Genomic DNA, 5,315 nt, shown 5'->3' with positions numbered 1-5,315 from the left:
CAAATATGCAAGAAAAAAGGTATAACCATAGTAATTATAATTATATTTATGTATTGTCATTTTCATCAGTGTGAAGAATTTTTGGAAGGACATCAAAAAAGGTTTAATAAAATAAAGTAAGTTAAAATAAAATACAAGTGGAGTAATAGAGACAAAAATCGGATATTTGCAAGCAACTTTTAAAAGGGGGAAAAATAACAGTAATAATAATAGTGAGAAACGAAAGGAGAAAAAAGACAGAAATATCAATGTGTATGCACGTCTATATGTGCGGTAAACTATCACATAAAAATAAGAATGAAAAGCTAACGGATATGTTTTAAAAAATGGTAACAGGTCGAGACAAAGTATAATAAACAGAGCCACGTGTGTATAGTAGAATATAACGTAACAGGTGGACTAGTAGAAAAAAAAACACAGTTATACATATTAATATTGAAAAACGAAAAATATATGTATATATATATTTTACACGAGGCTAAAATATGATAGGCAGGTCTATATTTGAAAAGAGTTACAATATTAGAGTAAATATGTAAATACATGCAGAGTAAAAGCCAAAGAGAACTTAACAAGGAAAAAACATCGATCAGACAAGACTGGCCGGTGTAATAAATGATAGTTCCCTTACTCAAAAACTAGCCCGGGGTAAGGGAGACAATCAGAAAAAAGTGGGAACAAAAAAACGAATATATGAAGGAGAAAAATGCTATAAATTTACAAGTGATAGAAAAAACGTATACACATAACACATAAGGATATACAGTCATACACATATACATACAAACACACATACATAACACACACATATATATATACACAAAAAAGAAAAGGTACATACACCCACACATACACATACAAAGAATACACACATACACATAACCTTAGAGTGTAATTAGAGCTTATAAGAAAAAGGCAAAGAGGTAATCAGTAAGACAATCTAAGGTTAATGAAAAGAAATTTGGACGTAAGTTTACAAGAGAAACTCTTTTATCTCTCGAATTTAAGATAGAACCGTTCATTTTCATAATTATATAAGACTTTTCAAGGCATAAAATGTACGTTCTATTTCTAATCCTATACGAGGGAGTAGAAGAAACAATATGCCAAGAAATTGAGAAATTTATGTTGTCTCTTTTAAGTTGCCATCTCTTTCTGAATGAACTAGTACTACTTTCTTTCCGAGGATCATTAAAAGATGATTTATGAATTTTCAAACGTAATTTAAGAGGGTTCTGCGTGCAACTTATATAATAAAACCTAGAGAAATCATGTGTTGTGATAGTAGCTTTATAGACAACATTTTTCATTTTACAATTACCTTTAACTTAACAGGTGTTAGGGTTTCTACAGTTAAAATTGTTACTAATATTAGGTGTATTATTGTTATGTGTATGTGTGTTGATAGAGGAAGAGTTTGTGTGAGTATGGGAATCGTTGGTAGAAGATACAGAGCTATTTGAATAATTAGGGTTAGTATAAGTATTAGAGGAGATTAAATTCTTGTAGTAAAGATTTAGTTGTTTATTGCTAAAGGAAAAAATAATCCTAAACAAGTTAGGAGAAACAGAAAAGCCAAATCTAATCATTCTGTTATTGAATATCTCAGTATACCTAGATTTCCTAAAATTTGATTCAATAATAGAACTTTATAAAATTAGACTTCAAATGTTTAGCAAGAGGAAATATAATCCAAATTATGTCATTATTGTGTTTCTTATTGGTATGGTGGTTTTTATTAAATGAGTCCCCTATTTGGAAGAAAAGTATAGGTTTCTTTTTACCTCTCATATTAACACCATCACTAACAATGCTATTCTTATTAATATTATTATTTATATTATTAATATTGTTATTATCATTCTTATTTTTACCACCTTTATTATTATTATTAAGAAAATACTGGGCATCATTAGAGTTGGTTATGTAGTTGTGTGGGGAATTTAAAGTATGTGAAGAAATAAGAGATGTTTTGTGAAAAGACTTTGTTTCGTGTTATTATTATTATTTCCAGCTATGTTAATGTTTTTCTTGTAATGACTGCCAGTGACATTACAGTTGTTTATCTTATTAGAAAAATAGGTTTTGGTAGAAATCTGGTTAGTAAAAGTCTTGTTATTTGGTCCAAAGTTGTTAGACTTTTTTTCTTTTTTATGGTGGCATTATCTTTACAAATATACTTCGTAGAGCTAAGTTGTGTGCCAGGGCGTTCCAATTCATGATGGTGCTTAGAAATTGTGGTGTGTTTATTGGAATTCATATCCATATAGCTGTTGTTATGATTGGAAAAAATCATTGTTAAATTTGTACTTAATTTGATATTTATAACCAGCATTCCTAAGAGCCAGATTGTAATAATCTTTATGCTTATTAAAAATTTCTTCATTCGAGGATAATGAGTTAATTCTATTTTCAATGTGATAAGGTTATGTTATCAAGGATATTAGAAGGATGATTGCTCTGCGCATGTATATAAATTTAATTATAATTACTATGGTTATAATTTTTTTCTTACATATTTGTATTGTCTTTTGAAACACACGTATGTATTGGATCCTATTTTATATTAAATCTAATTTTGATTCAACATCTTTTTCTCCTTCATTTTTCTATAATTGTTTATGGTATTGTTATACCTATAACGATATATATATGTATATATAATTTAACAAACAATATATGCTTTTATGTTCTACTATTAGTTTCATGCAATGAAAGCATACCAGCATTATTTTTTAACATGCCTCGTGCCCTAGCACAATCTTCAGGCACTGCCCACAAAAAATAGGTTGATAGGATGAGAGAAGTGAGAAAAGTTGAGAGAGAAGTAGATATAAAAGATGGAAGGGTGAAAAGCTGGAAAATGAAAAAGAAAACAGAAAGAAGCAAAAGAAGGGAATTTGTGTTATTTCCCCTGAAAAGATAGTGGCTTAGAGTCTGTGGTACAGTTACTGAATTCAGAGACGGTGGCACTTTCCAATTTGTCAATAGAAACTTAGCCATAAGCTTACAACCACTGAATATTTTGGATCTAGAATTCAACAGCATGTTAGATTTCTTAGATCTGAAAAGGATCTGAGTTCTTTCAGCTATGCATAGCTTACAGTTTTTTGATCTGTTAGCATATGGTGTGGATTTATCGACTATTTTCCATTTTATTGTATGCAGTGTAGCATTAGACTTCAAATGCCATATGTAGTTAGCCAGAAAGAAGATGTGTGGTTAGCATAGTGATTTTTGAAGTCACCTTCACATAGTCCAACATGACTCTTTTTATCAGTTGTGTTATCATCTAACATTGCTGTGACTTCTACCACATATATGAAGGATTTAATCATGCATCCTTGGTCAAGTGGACAGGTTCCTGGATCTCAACAGTTACAACTGTGAGTGAGCTCTTGGTATTGTTCTCACGTAATGACGCTTTTCATACTGGAGCAGCAGCTATATGATAATTTCCCTGAGCACCTGTTAAATATTTTTCTGTACCTGTGATCTTTTGGAACATGTTTGTCTAGGAGTGACAGGAATTTTTTTACCTATGTTAGTTTTTACATTAAGGGAAAAAAAATGAAGGTGGTAAACCAAATTATTTTCCTAGGTTTATTTTTAGGTCTACTATTATTATTCTTATTATAGATATATTATAATACTGTCTGGCATGCTTTCATCACATGAAACAAATAGTAGCACGTAAAAACATTGTTTATTGAATAATTTTTATTTCTCACCAGAGGGAGTATGTTTTTGTTGATCGTACCATCATGGAACAGTACACTATATATATGTTTGTATGTGTGTATACATACACACATATATGTACACACACATACACTAACACACATATATATATATATGATAGATACATGCTTACTTATATGTATATACATATATATACATATATTTATATAAATGCATGTGAGCGTGTATGTGTGCACGTGTGCATAATACTTCTTTCATTTGGGGGCAGGCTGGGGAACAGTGTCTCTTGAAGCAGGATAAAGCTATAAATAACTGCTTATAAATTATTATGGCATCAACAACATACAATTCTTGTGGGTACAAACAAAGATAGTAAATGAATTAAGAAATTTGAGGGATTGTTTTGGTCTAATGGTAGAACATCTTTAATATTTACAAGAGATATAGATTCGAGTCCCATTGCCAGCCTTTGACTTTTTTCTTTCCAAAACGAATTTATAACCCAACATTTACACACTATTAATTATAGCTTTATCTGCTTCAAGAACCACCATTCCAAAGAGAAAAAAAAATTACGTCATGTTCACTCAAAGTTTATAAATTTTTATGACATCAGCTACATATATATATATATATACACATACACACACACATATATATACATATGTACACATGCATACATACTTGTGTACATACATGCATACATTCATACATACATAGATGCATACATACATATATACATACATGCATATTCAAATTATTTTCCAGATGAAGTAGATTCTCTTTTGTCCACCTCATTGCTTTCAGACTATTTACTTCTTAATATCTGGTAATATCTTTATTAAAAAGTGGGGAAGCGAGGAATGGAGGAAAATAAATCCTGATATATATCAAACTGTTTTTATATTCCATCAGTTTTGGTACCTCTTTGAATTTAATGTATTGCGCTTTAGCAGTGATAATTCATACAAAATTTCTCTCAACAGCAATAAGTTATCTATATTTTTTTAAATGATGGTATTAAAACATGTATATACATGTGTGTATACATACATCATTGATAATAATAATTATATACATACATATACATATGTATGTATATATATATATATAAGTGTGTGTGTGTATATATATATATATATATATATGCACCCACACATACACATATATACACTCAGGTATAGATATAGATATATTCCTGATATATTTTAATGCATTTCATATAAGAACGGTATTTAGGAATAAACATACATTTGTATACATATACATATCTTGATATATTTTAATGCATTTTATACACCATTATCACCATCATCATCATCATCATCATTGTTAACATTGTCGTTATCCTCATCTTCTTTGGCGCTACAGTCACTGTTGTTGTTGTTATTGTTGTTGGTGGTGGTGGTGGTGATGCCGTCGCTGCTGCTGCTATTATGGTTGAGAGGAATACAGTCTTTTTTCTTTTTCTCTTCATGTCAGGTGATAATGTTATTATCGTTGATGGTAGTGTTTAATTTTATCTTGGTTTACACACGCTGATAAAGATTCCAAAATTATCATTGTTGCTATTGTCGTTGTTTTGATTTCATATTTCTTTATTACATTTTTAT

The sequence above is a fragment of the Octopus bimaculoides genome, chromosome 2, assembly GCF_001194135.2.
Source record: "Octopus bimaculoides isolate UCB-OBI-ISO-001 chromosome 2, ASM119413v2, whole genome shotgun sequence".
NCBI classification, from domain to species: Eukaryota; Metazoa; Mollusca; class Cephalopoda; order Octopoda; family Octopodidae; genus Octopus; species Octopus bimaculoides.
This window is presented reverse-complemented; position numbering follows the sequence as displayed.